This window comes from Durio zibethinus, chromosome 9, assembly GCF_047325235.1.
Source record: "Durio zibethinus cultivar Kanyao isolate XHJ-2024 chromosome 9, ASM4732523v1, whole genome shotgun sequence".
NCBI classification, from domain to species: domain Eukaryota; kingdom Viridiplantae; phylum Streptophyta; class Magnoliopsida; order Malvales; family Malvaceae; genus Durio; species Durio zibethinus.
Window position 1 is genome coordinate 19,150,163 of NC_143170.1, and position 21,020 is coordinate 19,171,182.

At 16.6% G+C, this 21,020-nt stretch overlaps 1 pseudogene; it reads left to right on the forward strand.

Annotated features, from left to right (window-relative positions):
- The first annotated feature begins 376 nt into the window (after positions 1 to 376).
- LOC111303303 (3-hydroxyisobutyryl-CoA hydrolase-like protein 3, mitochondrial) lies at positions 377 to 2,936 on the forward strand (annotated as a pseudogene).
- Positions 2,937 to 21,020: the final 18,084 nt, after the last annotated feature.

A 21,020-nucleotide genomic window follows, 5' to 3' on the forward strand; every position in this document is an offset into this window, starting at 1 on the left:
TTCATACATCTCTTCCTTTTTTTCACTACAAAAATTTTTTCATATACTGACACTTAATTATACTAACGGTCAAACTGTGTCAGTAAAAAAACCTTTTACTAATAGATTTTTAATATCGTCAGAATATACCATACTTATACCAATACTTTATTTAACTATAGGTATAAATAAACTTTTTCTGACAATATGACTATCCATCAATATAAATATGTTATATACTAATGATTATTCGTGTAAATGTTAGTATAAGCTCAAAACAAAAAAAAACTATTGTCTTTTATTTGGGAAAAAAATATTAGGGTTATGAAATTAAATCATTTCTTTAGCTCCACCTCCCACGTACTTTACATACTTAATCTCCACCTCCTACCAACTCTCTACACCCATCGATACCCATAGCCTAATCTTTACCTCCCACCAACTCTCTCCACCTCTCATTAACTCTACAAACTTAAACCTATTAGCACCCAAGATTGAAACTTCTCCACCATGGCTGGTGCTAAAGATTTTGTTAAGGGAAATATTTCTCCAAATGACATCACAATCATCACTCTCGATAGTCCCAAAGCCCTCAACACCATGAATTTAGGTCCCTTTCATTATTTCTCCTTCATTTACATTTAAATTAAATTTGTTTTGTATGAGTTTGATTAAAACAAAAGTGAATTCAAATTGAATAATCGGTTCTAGCACATTTTTTAAATTATGAGCTCTACCCTTGATAACGTAATGCTAAAATTTTATGAAGGGATAAAGTTGTCAAAAATAATGAGAGTACAAGATGAAAAGTAAGACATTGTTCAAGAAGTTGCTAGTAATAAAATTGAAGGATTACAAGAAGTTTGTAATGGTGTTACAAGATATCCTAGTAAAAGAAGAATCTTTGTCATATCCACAAAATTTAACACTTGTTAAGAATTCATTGACAAATGTACTACTATAATTTTGTTGTCTTATGGCATTTTCATTAATTCCATATGAATCAATAGTTTGCATATGTGTTTTCTGGATAAGAGGTATGTATATTTTGATAAATGTAGATATGGATATCAAGTGCAAGCAAATTCTTGAATAATGGGAATTGGATCCAAATGTCAAATGTGTTTTGATCAAAGGCAGCCCACCAAATGCATTTTGTGCAGTACTTGGACAAGAATTAAGGTTTCTTCTTTGACAGGGAAATGATACTTCTAATAGTATTTCTAGATGTTGTTTGTAATAAAAAAGTGTATTGATATCCTTGTAGGCTATTTTTCACGTTGCTAGTATTATGGGAGTTTTTGGGGCAAACCACTAATGGATAATGCAAGAATGGATATTAAAGGTGTTGTTGCTGAAATCCAAAAGGACAAAAACACACCTCTTATGCCAAAGGTTTCCTTTTCCTTCTATCTGTAAATGCATGCCTTGTGCTTCTAATGTTTCCTACAAGCATACTATACTTAATAATTTTTTTCATTCTTGGCAAATCCATTTTTCAAGCTTTAAGTTGTTTGCCTTATTCTTTTTTTTTTTTTTTGTTTGGGTTGGGGGAATGTGGATAACATTTTACTTATATTTTTCCTTATTCTTTTATTTTTGGGTTCCATGTTGTGTTTTTTTTTTTCTTAAATCAAAGCACTCAATGTTTCTCTTATTGATAACTTAGATTTAGCATACATGCAGGTTGTGATGTGAAGTAGATTGCAAACAAAAACACACTATCAGATATGATTGAGGTTAAATTACATACAATTATAATCATGAACATTTGTAATTTGCTAAATCAAGTTAACATAAGATGTCTATCGTGTTTGTCCAAACTTGGAATACAACTCTCACCATGGCTATTATATAATTAACCTTCCAAAAACCATTTATGATTGCTTATATCAATCTCAGTAAAGTGCTATCCTTTTACCTTTTTTCTGTAAAAAGAAAACGACACCATTTCTACTTCATGCGTCTCAATTTAAAATCCCACCACCTAATTTTTACGTTCATATCTCTTACAACTAATTGTATGCAATTCTGAAATGTCAACCATCCATAATTATGGGGTTTATGTGGCTCCATATGAATCCCATGTGGGCACAAATAATGGGGAGGGTTGGGTTTAAATAATTATAGGTGAAATGAATCTTTTTTCTTTTTGAGAAATAGAGGAATGGAAATCTTTGATTATAAATGTAGTACAACTTGCACAATGTATATCATAATTTTGCCTCTATTGTTTTTCATATGAAATTAGCTTTTGCTTATATTAGTATGAGCATAATTTAAATTTTAACTATTCTATACCTGTGCTTTGCAAATTTAACTTTTAAGATATGTTTAAAGTGTTTTATCTTGTAATTGTGTTAAAATTGTAAATGATCTATTATACATGTCCAAGATGCAGCCATTGGCATGATAGGATGCAAGCATGGTACCAATGCATGCTGATTGTTTTGCACTAGCAATGACTAGCATATAGTTTGGGTGATTTCTTCATATGTGCAAGATGTGTTTGTTGGATATTATATCCTTTCTTATTAGGGAAACATTTGTTTATGCTATGTTGTTTCTCTTTACTGTTACATCACTTAGTGCCTTACATATTCCCTTGTCATCTGAAGTTCTAGCCTTATTATGCTGAAATTTTTGCTAGGTCTTCACTGTAGAGTATTCTCTAATATGAAAAATTTCAGAGCACAAGAAGCTTTTATATCATTGATGGATGGCATAACAATGGGCTTTGGAATTCACCTATTTGGGCATGGTCGCTATAGAGTGGTAATTGAGGTACAAATTGATCTCTTTACTATCGAAGAAATATATGGTCTTGCATTTTAAGTAATAATAGCTTTACAAGTGTCTCTCTAATATTTTCCTCTTGCATAAATCTGGGTTAAAGGACTATTCTTACTATGCCAGAAAATGGAATTGGTTTGTTTCTTGATGTTGGATTTTCATAAATATGACTATTGAACATGCAGCTAGGGAAGAGCTTTTCTTCATAATCTAGTAAGTAGCTTATCCTTAGGCCTCTTGGATAAAAACATCACAAAAAAAATCCTTTTTTCTAAAATTTTAATGCCTGTTTTACTTTTATAGGATCTTTCCAACTCTAATTGTTCAATGCTATCAAAGGTAAGCAGTTATTTCCATTGGCTTTAGAAAGAAGGATGCATATACAAGTTCAACAATTACAATGTTACTTTTATTGTAGCTTTTTCACCATTAAAGATTAAAATGGGTGGTACTCTACAAGATAAAGTCATTTATGAGACAATAGGTGATAAAAATCCTTATGCACCATTTACTAAAAATAACTCAAAGATGTTTGGCTCCTCAAAAGGTTGCTTACCCATGTCTAGATGGGATGAACTTAACATTTTCTTTAAAAAATTTAGGTAAGTAAACTTTATTACCATCTTCATGAACTTTGTAATTTGTCTATTTCCTAACATTTAAATAGCTAGATGAAGTTTCCTTTTACCTAGATCTAATGCCTTTTACTTCTAACATAAGGCTATGGTTGTTTTCAGCTTAAATGCACTAAATGGGAGGACTATAGGTCCAGACAGTTCTGCCATAGGAGCTTGGAATTCTAATAAGGTTGAATCACTCACTAGATACACTATCAACCAAGGCTATACCATTCATGGCTGTGAACTTGGTAAAATCTCTCCTTCAATATGTAGTTTAATGTGTAGGAAAAAAATGATAATATTGCTTTTATTTTTTCATTAGCAAATTCTTTTACTACATTTTTCATTATCAGAAACAATGGAATTTCTTAAATAATAATCTAGTTGATTAGGAAATAAATTGTCTAGCTCCAGCATTAGAACAAGAGTTGCAGTAGATCCATATGCATCTGATGTGAACAATCTTCAAAACATTGTTCAAAATATATATAAAAGATTAGAGGTTCAACCATTAGTAAAAGCACCAGGAGGATTCTTTGATGCAAATTAGTTCACACAATTTATACAAAAAACCCCCAAATCTCTACAAGTAGTGACTCAACACATTTACAACATTGGTGCAGGTACAATAAAATAGTAAATTGCATTGTTTAAAAAATATTTCCTAGAATTTAGTTATTAAATTACATATTTTCCCTGTATGTAGATAATGATAATCAGCTTATGAACAAAATCTTAGATCTATCTTATCTAGATGGTGGGTAGTATACCTTTAGAGACCTTTAAACAATTCTGAAGAATTCAACAACTTCATTTGTTGCTTGGGTTTTGAAGCAAGGGGAGCCTATAGCAGTGGACAAAATCTTGTCAGCAATTCATTTTGTTTATAGTTTTGGTATGCTTGACTTGACCTTGGGAACATTTCCTATGTTAATTGACTGGTAAAAGCTTAATTTGAAATGAAATTCTTTATTAGGTTTTAGTAATTAAATAGGTATTTGGACCAGCTTAGGATGGCATCATCTTACTTTGGGGAGTTGTTTATTTACTTCAAGCACCATATTTGTGGACATTCAATCATAGATATTAATGTTCTTTTTTTTTTTGGATTTGGTGCAATGATGTTAGTTTTTGACTTATTTTAAATTTGTGGATTATAAAACAATTTGGTTGTTGTTTTATTTCAAATGTTATTAAATATTTTTACCTTTTTATGTATTTTTACTTTATATGAATCCATATCATATTATGATTATAAAAAAATTAATATTAATAATTGAAAATATAATTCAAAAAAAAGTTTTTATCAACGTCTCAAAATTTATACTAATGCATTTTACTATTAGAATATTTCAGGCTATACTAATAGTCATCATGGACCATTGGTAAAAGTTAAAACACATAAGGCTATATTGACAGGCATTGACCATTGGTAAAAGATATGCTAGCGGAGACATCATCGGTATAAGTTGAAAAAGTTAAAACATATGAGTCTAGACTAATGGGAATAACTATTGGTAAAAGGTATGATGCAGAACACACAATAGTTGCTATATCAATTGTTTTACATATAGTGATAGAGTAAAACCATCAGTATATCTTTGTTACATATTTTGACAGTTTAAAAACTGTTAGTTTAGGTCTACACTGACAAGGGATATATTGACGACTTAAATTCATTAGAATAGATATTTTGACCATTAGTATAAGGTTTATTGTGCTATATCAACAAATTTTTAAGTTTTACTGATAGTTTTTTTAGTGTCAGTATAGAACAGTTGTCTTATAGTGTTTGTTTTTTAGTTTTTCCTCTTCCCACCTTACCCCACACCATCCACATGCATGCTTGTTTTCTCTACCGCACATTGCATGCTTGTTTTTCACAAAAAATGCAAGTTAAATTCCATGCATATAAAAGTCACACACACGTTTGTTTTATCTTAGCTTGTCTTTGCTTATTCATTGGCATACATGCCTTTGCCATTAATTTGGGCTACATGGTCCCAATTCCATACAGATTATTAAGTTAATTAATAACTATAATTTAATATATAAATAATTACAAACATAATTAAATAATTTAATATTATAATTAAATAATATGAATTGTATATAAATTATAATAATTATATAAACATAAATTATATTAATAACTTAATATTATATTATATTTTAAACTTAAAAATACATAATATGTTAAATAATATTGTTAATATTAATATTGAGTTGAAAATAATTAGTATATTAATTCTACAAAAGAAGGAATTAATATTAAATATTAAATATTGTATATAATATAAAATTATTAATTAAATAATTAAGTATATCTATTATAATTTACTAAAAATAAATTATAGAATAAATCTCCAACTTCTTTAATTTTTGAAATATTAATAAATATAGTTATTCTCTTACTAATTATATTTTATAATATTAACTAAGGAAGAGATTTAAAAAAAATTTATTAATTTTAAAACAAAAGAATAATTATTTTTTTAATTTATACTAATTATTAAACTATTATTAATATAATTATAAATTATAATAGTTAATTAATAATTACTATAGTTATGAATATTTGAACTTATTTGGTAAACATATTTATTTTAAAATCTTTTATTAATTTTTAAAATATTAATAAATTAATATTATTTTAATCCAAATAGGCTTTTATGAAGAAAAACAATTGTGTCATGAGAAAACAAAAGGTCATAACAATTTGAAATAAATAATTGTTCAAATAGTCATAATTATTTAAATTATTCGATAAATAGATTTATTTTTTAAATCTTTTTTATTAGTTGTCTGAATATTAATAAATTTGTATAATTTTATTTGAAATAAGCTTGTATGAATAGAAAATTTTGTTTTTGGACAAAACAAAAGGTTATAGCAATTAGAAATAGATAATTATTCAAATAATCATAATTCTTTGTACTTGCTCGATAAACAGATTCATTTTTTAAATCTCTTATTAATTTTTAGAATATTAATAAAATAGAATTATATTATTTCAAATAAGCTAGTCCAGACAGAAACAATTGTTTTGTGATAAAACAAAAGGTAATAATGATTTGAAACAGATAATTATTCAAATAGTCATAACTATTTACACTGGTCAGGCCAATTGATTCATTTTTTAAATCTATTACTTATTAATTTCAAAATATTGATAAATTAATATTACTTTATTTCGAATAAGACTGTATGAACAAAAATAATTATTTTATGACAATACAAATGGTCATAATGATTTGAAATAAATAATTGTTTGAATAGTTATAACTAATTAAACTAGTTTAGTAAACAATTTTACTTTTTAACTTTCTGACTTCTTAAATTTCAAAATATTAATAAATAATTATATAACTTATAAATAATTTATAAGAATTCTCTATATACTTATAATTTATTAACATATATAATAATTATAAATACATAATAACAATTTACTAAATCTAATATAATTTATATTAATAATAAAATATTATAGTATTATAGTTAATTTGTAATAAATTTATATTTAATAATTACTATTAATATTATTAAAGAATATGTATAGTTATTTTATAGTTATAAAATATAATATAATAAATTTTAATATATTTAACTTATTATATTATACTAATATTTTAATTATATTATGATCTTTTAATCGATTATAATTTATAATACGTTATTAATATTGGAATAACAATAAACTTAATAATAAATTTATCTGATAACAATTAAATTTAATAAATTAGTAAATTATTTATTTAAATTTATCCAAGCAATTAATAATAATATCAAATTATTATCAAATTATCATTAATATTGAATTATTTTGACTAATTACTATAACTAATTTTTAATAATATTATAAATGGTTATAATATTCATATTATTTATTTAAATAATAATAATATTTAAATGTTATAATAACAAAATAATTAAATAATAAGACAATTTTCATATTAATATAGAATTTAAATATACTTATTTGATTTATAATAATAATTAATAACAAAAAATATTAGTTATGATGGTTAAATTATCGTTATATTTAACTAATATATATTCATTATTAGTAATATATATAATTATTAATAATAATAATTGAGATATTATTATACCATCTGCTTCAACAACAATTATTTATTATGATACTATATTCAATTATAATATGGATTACCCTTAACAAAGCTCTATCAATTCAATATTTACAATTATTAATAGGTATGAATAAATAATTAGATTTATTTGCATTAATTATCCAAAATAAAAATATTTAATTATCATAATTTAAATTATTATAATGTATTAGTTTTGATAATATTATTAATATGATAATAATAAATATTTATTATAATTATTATATATATTAAAACAGATTTTAAAAAAATAATTATTTTATATTTTACATATTAATAATGTTATAATAGTTTAATAGATATTATAATGATAAACTATGTTATTATCTTAATTATTATTAATTATCTTAATAATAACAATTAAAGTTATTGATTATTTTAATAATTTATAATACTAATAATATTATAATTATCCTAATAATTACTAATAATGATTATCTTTAATTAATTAAAATATTCATAACTATTTGAACTGGTTTAGTAAATAGATTTAGTTTTTAAATGTCTTATTAATTTTCAAAATATTAATAAATCAAAATTATTTTATTTTGAATAATTTTGTATGAACAGAAACAATTATTTTATCATAAAACAAAATGTCATAACAATTTGAAATAGATAATTGTTCTAATGGACATGATTATTTGAACTTGTTCGGTAAACAAATTTATTTTTTAAATCTCTTACCTATTAATTTGCAAAATATTAATAAAAGTAGTATTATTTTATTTTGAATAAGCTTGTATGAATAGAAACAATTGTTTTTATGACAAAACAAAAGGTCATAACAATTTGAAATAGATGATTGTTTAAATAGTCATCACTATTTAAACTTGTTCGATAAATAGATTCATTTTTTTAAATCTCCTACTCGTTAATTTTTAGAATATTAATAAATTAGTAATATTTTATTTCGAATAAGCCTATATGAATTGATAGAATTATTTTATGATAAAACAATAGGTCATGATGATTTGAAATAGATAATTGTTCAAATAGTTATGAATATTTGAATTATAAGATTTCAAATTCAATTGTTTTTAAATCTTTATTAACAAAATAAATCTATTTTTAGAATAAGTTATATCTAATTATAAGATTAAGTAATAAGTTTACAATTATTGATTTGAATAAACATATTTAATTAATATTAAATTTATGAATATTGATTTTAATTTAAATATTTTAATTATTGAATTCTCATTTTAATTAATTAATAATTTTAATTATGGACTAAAAGTCAATAATTATTAATAACAATAATTATTTAACAATTTTTTCTGAATTGTATATTAATTAATTATAATATTTAATTATAATTAATTAAATTAATTAATATCCATCCCCGTACAATTTAATATGTACCTTATAATTATAATTGAAATTATTAGTATAAATTATTATATATATTTTATTGAATATGAATATTTAGCAAATATAATTGTAATAACTATACATATTATAATTTTAGCTTTTAGATAATATATATGATTCTCAAACTAGGCTCTTCCTGGTTCACTCATCGTTACTAAGGGAATCTTTGTAAGTTTATTTTCCTCCACTTATTATTTAATAATTTTATTCTTAAATAATATTTAAATAATAAAATATTTAATCTAATTTATAATATAAATTAATTACTATTAATTTTCATATTAATAATTAAAACTAAATATAATAATTATTATTATAATATCCAAAAATATAATCTATAATTATTAAACTTATAGAAAGCAATTTAATTATGTTAGAATAGTTTACATTCTAAGAATGTTTTGTCATACTAATTTATTAACATTCAAAAAATTAATAAGCAAGAGATTTGAGAAAATAAATTTGTTTACCAATCAAGTTCAAACATATATGAATATTTGAACAATTATCTATTTAAAATCTAATAAAATTTAAATCTCTTATTCTAATTTTTGGAATATTAATAAATTAGTATTATTTTATTTCAAATAATTGTTAATATAAATTATTAATATAAACTATAACTTGATTGCTAATAAAATTTATTAATTATAACTAATTATAATAATTATAATATATGCTCTAAACAATTTTTAATTTAATAATTATATAAAATTGTTAATATTAATATAACATTTAACTATTTAAATATTTATAATTATTAAATTAATTAATTAATTTAAATAATATTTAATATTTCAAGTAATTATTGCTTGTCATTTAAATGTTCATTATACAAGTTTTATAATTAAAGTATAATATTAATTTTATTTTTTATTAATTATTTAATTATTTAATTATTAATGATTTTAATAATAACATTTAATTATTTACTGATTAATTTTTATTATTATGATTATTTATTATTAATAGTTTAATAATCAATTGTAATTAGTATTATTATATTATTATACTACTACTAATTAATATTGTCATTATTTAATTTATTATATTAATATTTTTATAATATTAGTAATTTTGTTATCCAAAATTAGTTATGACTATTTAGTAGATTACTATTATTAATATAGTTATTAATTAAAATAAATTAACAAATATTAAAAAAATGAATATTTTTATTAATCAAGTTTAAATAATTATTACTATTTGAAATCATTATAACCTTTTGCTTTTTTGTAAAATAATTTTTTCTATTTATAAAAGCTTTTTTTGAATAAAATAATACAAATTTATTACAAAATTGATCAAATCTACCCTCCGTGACAATTTATAATTTTAATTAGTTAAATAATTGTATATTAATAAAGTAATAAATTATTTTATTATTTATAAATTTAAATTTAATAAAATTTATTAATAATTATTGTACATTTATTAATTATAATAATAATTAAAAATTATTAACTATAATAAATATGTATTATGTTTTTACTTAATATAAATAAAATTTATTATTTAAACGTGATTAAGGTTAATTTATCATAAACTAAAAATTATAATATTATAATATTATAAATATAATATTTATATTAAAATTATATGTTATACAATATTAATAATTATTTGTATTAATTATATTAACATAATTAATAACTTAATTATTAATATTTATTATAATTATATATAATTATATTACTTAATAATTATTTTTAAATTTATATGAACTATATCCAAATAAAATAGTTATATTAATACTAATTTAAATTAATATTTGAACTTTAATATATTAAATATTTAAAGTTTAATATTTGAATTGTTCCTACAATTTAAGTTATAAGTTAACATATAACTTAATTATCAATAATTAAATTATAATAAGTTCTAGTTATATGTTAATAATAAATATTTATTATAAATTATTTATAACTATTTATTATTATAAAATTATTTGTCAATAAATTTGTTACTTTATTATAATAATTTTAATTTGAAATATAATATTATATTTATAGTCTTAATATAATTAAACCATTTCAAACATACCTATGACCTTTTGTTTCTAATTATGATATATAAGAGTTTAGTCAAAATTAATTTAATTAATTAAAGCTTTATACCAATTTTATGATTATTCATTATTATAAATATATATAGTAGGAACATTAATTTTAAAAAAAATTATAATAAAATTATTAATAAGTAATTTATTATTAATAAATAATAAATTATATTTATAATTTAATTGTAAGTATGGATAATCTTTTATGATTATTATAATAAGTACTGTTTAATAATTATTGCTTATAATTTTATATTATTGAAAATAATAATTATATAATAATTATTATATTATTTATTATTAATAATAATTAATTTATATATACTTATAAATATACATATAAGTAATATATTATATTAATTATAGTTATAAATATAATAAACAAAAGTAGAATATATAATAAGATATCCACTAATAATTATAACTAGGTAGTTTATAATAAATCTTATGAATCTAAATTTACTTATATTTATTAAAAATTATTCAGTTATTTTATTACATTAAGATTACTAAATAATTGTTACGAACAGTTATTAACTAATACTAATTTATAATAGTATTAATTATACTATTAATAAATTTATATGTTAATAAATTTAATAATTATTAACATTTTATAAATTAGTTACTATATCTAAAAGTTAATATCAATAATTATTTATAATAATATATAAAATTTATTAATTAATTATTGTAAGTTAATAATAATTTATATTAAATTATTAATTTTATATTATAATTTATAATTATATTATAAATTAACATAATATTAAATAAGTATTATATTATAATTAAATTAAATAATTCAATTTAAGTTTAATATAAGTTTATTAGTTAAATTATAATATTAATTATTTATGTAATTATAAATAAATAAATTTTTATAATATATTAATTATATTAATTATTAAATTTAATTTATTATTATAATATATTAATAAGTAATATTATAATAAATTATATATATTTTTCGATAATTATATTATTTTTTAATAATTATAACAAATATATTATAATTAGTTATATTTAATATTATATTTTTATTAAATAGAAAATTAAATATATAATTTATAATCTATATAATATTATAATTAAATATATTTCAAAATTAATTATATATAAATTAATAGTAAATTGAATTATAATTTAATATTAATATGATAATTATAACTAAATTATAAGGATTATAGTTAACTATTTAATTTAACAATTATACAAATTTATTATATTCTATAATATAAGTTTTTATATTATAAAAAATTATAATTATTATAATTATATACTTAATTAAATATATTATTGATATATAATAATTATATATTATAAACAAATATAATTAAATTACTAAGTTACAAAAGGTCATAACTATTTGAAATAGATAATTGTTCAAATAGTCAGATCTATTTGAACATGTTCAAAAAGCAAATTTATTTTTAAAATTTTTACTTATTAAATTTTGGAATATTAATAAATTTAATTATTACTAATTATCTAACAGTTAAATCAATTAGATTTAACATAATTATTTGAACTTGTTCGGTAAACAGATTTTGAATAATAAATTAGAATTATGTTATTCTGAATAAGCTTGTATGAATAAAAGCAATTGTTTTGTGAGAAAACAAAAGGTCATAACGATTTGAAATTGATAATTATTCAAATAGTCATAATTGTTTGCACTGGTCAAGCTAAAAGATACATTTTCTAAATCCATTACTTATTAATTTTCAAAATATTAATAAACGAGCATTACTTTATTTTGAATAAGATTATATGAACATAAACAATTATTTTATGATAAAACAAATGGTCATAACAATTTGAAATAAATATTTGGTCAAATTGTTATAACTAACTAAACTGGTATGGCAAACAGATTTTATTTTTTAAATCTCTTACGTATTAATTTTTGAAATATTAATAAAGTAATATTATTTTATTCCAAACAAACTTATATAAACAAAAACAATTTTTTATGACAAAATTGATATTATTAAAATAACTAATAATAATTATAAATATTATTAGTTATATTTGATAAATGAATATAATAATTAAATTTCAAAATTATTTATAATTATATTTATAAATTAACCTTAATATTTATAATTAAGTCATATGTTTTTTATATTATTATAAAACTACAATTGTTTTAAATTTAATTTTAAAATATAATATCAAATATTATTATAATATTTATTAATATTTATAATAAATTATATCTTATATATAAGAAAATATTAAACTTTAAATATCTAACATAACATTGATATATCTATTTTATTACTAATAAAATATAACAAGTATAGTATATAATATAATAATTAATAATATTATTATAAAATAATAATAAATTATTATCTATTTATTTAATTATGTATTATCTATAATAATTAATATAAATTATTAATAATTTGGTATATAACTAAACTATTTTGTATATAGTTTTTTTTATTCATTACTATATTATTAATTATAGATAATACCAATAATTATCTTAATATTATACTTTTTTGTTAATACTTAATATTCAATTATTTATTTAAACTATTATATAATTTATAATTTATAATTTGTTATAGATTAACAAAACAAATATTATTAAATCTATTTAAATTAAATAACTAATTAATATTTAAATATTATCAAATAATAGAAATTATGTTTTATAATTATTGATTAGCTTCCTCGTACTAATCTGTATATATTAGAATTAATATATATAATTCAATTAATTATGAATAATAACAATAATACTTATTTAAATACTTATTAATAAGTAATAATTAATCCAAACATTTTAATATAACGCTTATAAGTAATAATATATTAAATATTTTTAATATTTTTAATATTACATAGTCACCAAGGATCAAGTGTGTGGCTCTTATATACATTCTATAGGTTCCGAAGCCCCTAGACACATATAAGGTCAATTAGGGACTTTTTAGAAAGAAGTTGATTCTAGACACTTTGTGGTGCACCTGGTCTAGAAGGTTGCAGACTCTCTCACAAAGTGTTCGAGAAATTATTAATTTAAAATTAATATTATTATTTATAATATTTATAATGTAACATATTTAATATTATTTTATAATATAATTATAATAGATTTAAATTTATTATAATATAATAGTTTATGTAACTATTATTAAATTTATATCATATATATTTAATATATATTAAAATATATAATTTATTCATAAAATAAATATTATAATTATTTATTTATAATTTAATAATAAAATTATAAGTAATTATTAGTAATATTAATAATTGTATAATTACAAGTAATGAATAAATATATAGGTTTGTATTATATTATATTAAAGTTACAACATAATATAAAATTTTAATTAAGAATTTAGTATCTTAATTAATAATCTAATTATATTTCAATTAATAATTACTATATTAAATAAAAATTATAACTTATAATTAGTTAAATATAATTTATTACTTATAAATTAGTATAAATAATATATTGAAATTATGTTTATTTATATAATATTTATTAAATAACAAATTATTTATTTAATTTATATTAATTAAATATATTATTTAATATCAATTTTATATTAAATAACTAAATATATATTAATTTAGCTAAAATATAATAATATTATAAAATTTAATAAATATATAATAATTAATAATTAATAAGATATTATATTTATTAATTAATAAATTAATTATATTATAATTATAATATTTGTTATAAAACAATTATAATTTATTATAATTATAATATTATTTGTTATAATATTATTTTAATTGTTCAAATAGTCATAACTATTTATATAATCAATAATTACCTAATAATTATTTATAACCAATCAAATAGTAAAATAATATTATATTATTCAATTATTTATTTAATAATTATAATAGAATTATTTTTTAAATCTCTTAGTTATAAAATTTTGAAATATTAATAAATTAATATTATTTTATTTCGAATAAACTTGTATGAGCTAAAATAATTGTTTTATGACAAAACAAAAAGTCATAACGATTTGAAATAAATAATTGTTCATATAGTCTTAACTATTTGAATTGGTTTGAAAAACGTATTTATTTTTTAAATCTCATAGTTATGAATTTTTTGAATATTATTAAATTAGTATTATTTTATTCCAAATAAACTTGTATGAATAGAAATAATTGCTTTATGATAGAATAAAAGGTTATAACAATTTATAACTATTTGAACTAGTTCAATTAATAAATTTATTTTTTAAATCTCTTATTAATTCTAGAAATATTAATAAATTAGTATTATTTTATTTCAAACAAGTTTGTATGTTGAAAAACAATTGTTTTATGACAAAATGAAAGGTAATAACGATTTTATTTCAAATAAGCTTGTATGTTGAAAAACAATTGTTTTATAACAAATATTATAATTATAATATAATTAATTAATTAATTAATTAAATATAATATCTTATTCATTATTTAGTTTTATATATTTGTTGAATCTTATAATATTATTATATTATAGCTAAATTGTAATTTTATTCTTTGAACAATTCTATACTAATTAATATATTGAAACAATTAAATTAATTTAATCATTTTTTCAAGTAATTATAAATAATATAAATATAAATATAATTACTAAGATTAATTAAGTATATTGATAATTTATTTATAGGATAATAAATTTATATATTATAATAGTAATATACTTATAACTATTTGAATAACTATTTGGTTAATTATTGTAGTATTATAAGTATCAATTTAAACAAATCTATTTATTTAATTAAAATAAATAATCAATTTATTAAAAATAATAGTATTTATTAATAGTTATTATAATAAGTTATAATAATTACAAAACAAAAAGTGCTAACAATTTTATTTCAAATAAGCTTGTATGTTGAAAACAATTGTTTTATGACAAAATGAAAGGTATTAACAAGTTATTATTAATATATAATTATATCTATTAAATAAGTTTATGATATAGTATGAATTATTAAGATTATTTATTAATATATTATATATATTGTAATACATATTATAACTTAATAATAATGATTAATTAATATATAACAATATCTACTTCAAGTTTTATATAAATTACCTTATATTATAGTTCTATTATAAATATACTATAATTATATTATCGATAATCTATAAATAAATAATTATTAATAAATGTATATAATATAAATAAGTATATAACTATTAACTAATTTATCAATAACTAATTTGATAAAATATTTAATAAATAATTGTTTATTATATTTGATTATTTTATAACCAACTCATAAAATATAAATTAATAAACCAACTAATAATTATATTAATTTATTACTAATATATAATAATTAAAGAAATTGTTCAAATATATTAAACTATCAATTTAAATAATAATATCATTATTAATTATCAATTAATTAATTTATTAATAATTAATTAGATCTATTTATATATAGAAATATTAATAATACAATTATAAATTATTAAGCTATAATAAATTTTGATATTCTAATTATAATTTATAACTTATTCTTATATTAAATTTGATTATATCAGATAATTATTAACTATAAAATAATTATTAAATATTAAGTTATAATTATATAATATAAATATAAATAGTTATATAATATTATTTATAATTATATTAGTTATTAATTTAATTATATAATATACTTAATTATTAAAATATTAAGTAGGATACTTAAAATATATTAAATGATTAGATTTAATATAAATTATTATTTTATTTTGATTATAATTAATAAATATAGAATTTTAATTTATAATTAAATTTAATATTATAATATAATAATAATATAATTAATAATATATTAGTTATAAATTAATTATTCATATAGCCTTAACTATTTGAACTAGTTCAATAAATAAAGTTATTTTTCAAATCTCTTAATTATTAATTTTTATAATATTATTAGATTAGTATTATTTTCTTTCGAATATGCTTGTATGAACATAAATAATTGTTTTATGACAAAACAAAAGGTTATAATGACTTGAAATATATAATTGTTTGAATAGTCATAATTATTTGAACTAATTCAGTAAACAAATAATCTCTTACTTATTAATTTTTGAAATATTAATAAACTAGTATTATTAATAATTTAAAAATTAATAATATATTAATAATTATAATAATTAATTATAACTATTTTAATAATGAATTGTTCAATTATTTATATAAATTACATATAAAATGAACTAAGATAATTGCAATAATTATTATTATAATAATTTCTAATATATTATTTATAACATGTTCAAATAGTTATGACTATTTTATTAAATAGTAAATCTAATTTACTATTTTAATATTAATTAATATAATATAACTATATATTAAATTATAATATAATTAATTAATATAATTGAATATTAAGCTATTAATTAATAATATTGTTTTAATATTATAACAAACTTATTTCAAATCATTACCAAATAAGTTCAAATAGTTATGACTATTTGAACAATTATTTATTTCAAATCATTAAAATAATAATAAATAACTAAAATAAATATAATAATTATAAATAACTTAAATATATAATAGTTTATTTCAAATCATTAAAATAATAATAAATAATTATAATAATTATAATAATTTAAATAACTTAAATATATAATAGTTATTAATATTATATAAATAATAAATATATTATATAATTATATAGTATAATATATTAATATAATTTATAAATATGATATAATTAGATTATTTTATCAAATAGTTAAATAATTATTTGTAATCATGAATTAAGATTAGTATTTTAACTATATTAAAATTAATTATAGTATTATATTTAAATTATATAATTAACATTATTATTTAATATATTACTAATATAGAAATAATATAACATAATTATTAATTTCGAATAAGCATGTATGAGTTGAAGCAATTATATTAAATTTAAATTATAATAATTACTAATTTATTATAATTATTATAATATTATTTTATTAATATTTTAAAAAAATTTTAACTAATAGTTATATTAAATTGTAATACATTATAATAATCAAATAATTGAAATAAATTTTGTTTATAATATTATAATTATTGAAAATTTTGATTATAAACTTTAATCAAAAGGAATTTATTAATTATTTATTGTTATATTAATTTAATAATAATAATTATTTGTTATTTGATAATAGATTAAATATTTATACTTGTTTATTTTTATATAAAAATAGACTCATTCATTATAATATAAAACAATAAATATTTAATATTATTTTACAAATAATATATAATATATATTTATATATTGGAATAATATAATATTATTTTACTGTTTGATTAATTAATAATTGTTGAAATATTACTGCTATTATTAAAATTGAATAATAATTAATATAATAGGTCACTTGTTAATTTATCATTAATTTTATAATATTAATTAATTAGAAAATATTATAATACTTATAATATTATAATTAATATTATTAAATTATTAAATTATTTATAAATTTAAAGTAATAGATAATTTAATAAATTACTTCAATAATTTATTTTACTAATTTAACAATTAGGATTTGAAAAGTCTTAACTAGGCTTCAAATATAACAATAATTATAATTACTAAATATTAATAAATTGGTTAATTAATCTATTAATTGTTAAATTATAAAGTGATTTAAAAAATAAATCTATTTATCAAACTTGTTCAAATAGTTATGACTATTTGAGCAATTATTTATTTCAAATCTTAACATATTAATATTACAGAATTTATCCAATATTAGTAATAATTAATTGTATATTAATAAATATAATATATTAATTTAACATATTATAAGTAAATAATATAATTTCAATTGGTTATATTATTAATAACAATTATTAAATAATTATAAATAATTATATTTATTAAATATATAAATAATTTATATAATAATTTATATTGTTATTTATCACCACTAACCAAACAGAATTACAGGACTAAGTAGAAGGCATAACCAAACAAGTTTATCATATGGGAGGTTCACTAAAATCGAAAATATTCTAAGCACATATGAAAAAACAATAGGCATTACAAACTATTAAAATGAACAATTTATATTTAATGTAATACTAATTTATTATTTTAAATTAATAATTTAAATAAAAATTATATTATAATTTATATATAATAATAACTAGTAAATATATAAGATATATTAATTATTTTATCTATTTTAATAATATCTATATAATAATAATACCAATTTAATAATATAATTTAATATTATAATAAATATATATTTAATAATATTTATAATTATTATCTTTAATTAAAATTAATAAAATTTAATTTATAACTTTTTAATAATTATTAAAATATTAATAATTATTAAAATATTAATAATTAAAATCATTATGACTTTTTAATCATTATTAAAATATTAATAATTATTAATAAATTATTAAATAATAATTTATAAATTATTATAATTATTATAATATATTATTAATTAAATATATAATTAAATTATTATATCAATATTAATTTATAATCAAATTATAATTATCATAATGTTATTATTATACTTATTTATTTATAAATAAATATATAAATTATTTTAATAAATACAATTTTTTAATAATTAGTTATTATAGATATAACATATCTATTGTTATGCATATTATAATATTAATTATATTAATTATTGATTAGATTTATGAATATAATAGTTTACATTAATATACATTATATTGTAACATATAATATGAAACAAAATAACAAAAATTTTAACGATTTGAGATTTATAATTGTTCAAATTGTCGTAATTATTGAATTGGTTTGGTAAATAGATTTATTGTTTAAATTTGTTACCTATTATTTTTGAAATATTAATCAATTAGTATTATTTTATTTCGAATAAGCTTTTATGATAAAAAAAAATTGTATTACATAATGATTTGAAATAGATAATTATTCAAATGGCCATAATTATTTTAACTGATTTAGTAAATAGATTTATTTTTTAAATTTCTTATTAATTTAGGAAATATTAATAAATTAGTATTATTTTATTCCATCTAAGCTTGTATTAACTGAAACAATTGTTTTATGACAAATTAAAAGGTTATAACATTTTAAATAGACAATTGTTCAAATAATAATAACTATTTGAACTTGTTCGGCAAACAAATTTATTTTTTAAATCTCTTTCTTATTAATTTTTCAAATGTTAATAAATTAGTGTTAATTTATTCTGAATAAGCTTGTATGAATTGAAACAATTGTTTTATGACTAAAAAATGGTCAAAACGATTTGAAGTATATAATTATTTTAATAGTCTTAACCATTTGAAATAAGTAATAATAAGTTTAAATAACAATTTATTATTTATAAATAATATTGTAAATAACATAAAATAAACCAACTATAAATTAATAATAAGTTTTTACTTATATAATTGATTAATTAAATATAATAATTTAGAATTATTATATAGATATTATAGTATAAATATTAATTTATTAGTAATTTATTAATAAGTAAAATTAATATTATTAATAACAAAAATATTTGTAATAATAATATAAAAATTATTAATAGTTAACATTGAAAAATATTGAAATTATTTTATATTAATATCATAATAAACTCTTTACATTTTGTAACTGGATATAGTATTATTTTATTATTATTATTCTAAATAATTATTATTATTACATAATTATTTTAACTAATTCAATAAACATATTTATCTTTTAAATTTCTTCTTAATTAGGTAATATTAATATTTAGTATTATGTTTTTCATCTAAGCTTGTATTAACTAAAAAAATTGTTTTATGATAAATCAAAAGGTTATAAAGATTTTAAATAGACAATTGTTAAAATAGTAATAGCTATTTGAACTTGTTTGGTAAACAGATTTATTTTTTTAAAATCTCTTTCTTATTAATTTTTCAAATATTATTAATTAGTATTAATTTATTTTGAGTAAACTTGTATGAACTGAAACAATTATTTTATGACTAAACAAAAGGTAAGATATTATAATAATTGACTATTTCAATTAATAAATATTTATTAATAAATAATTATCTAT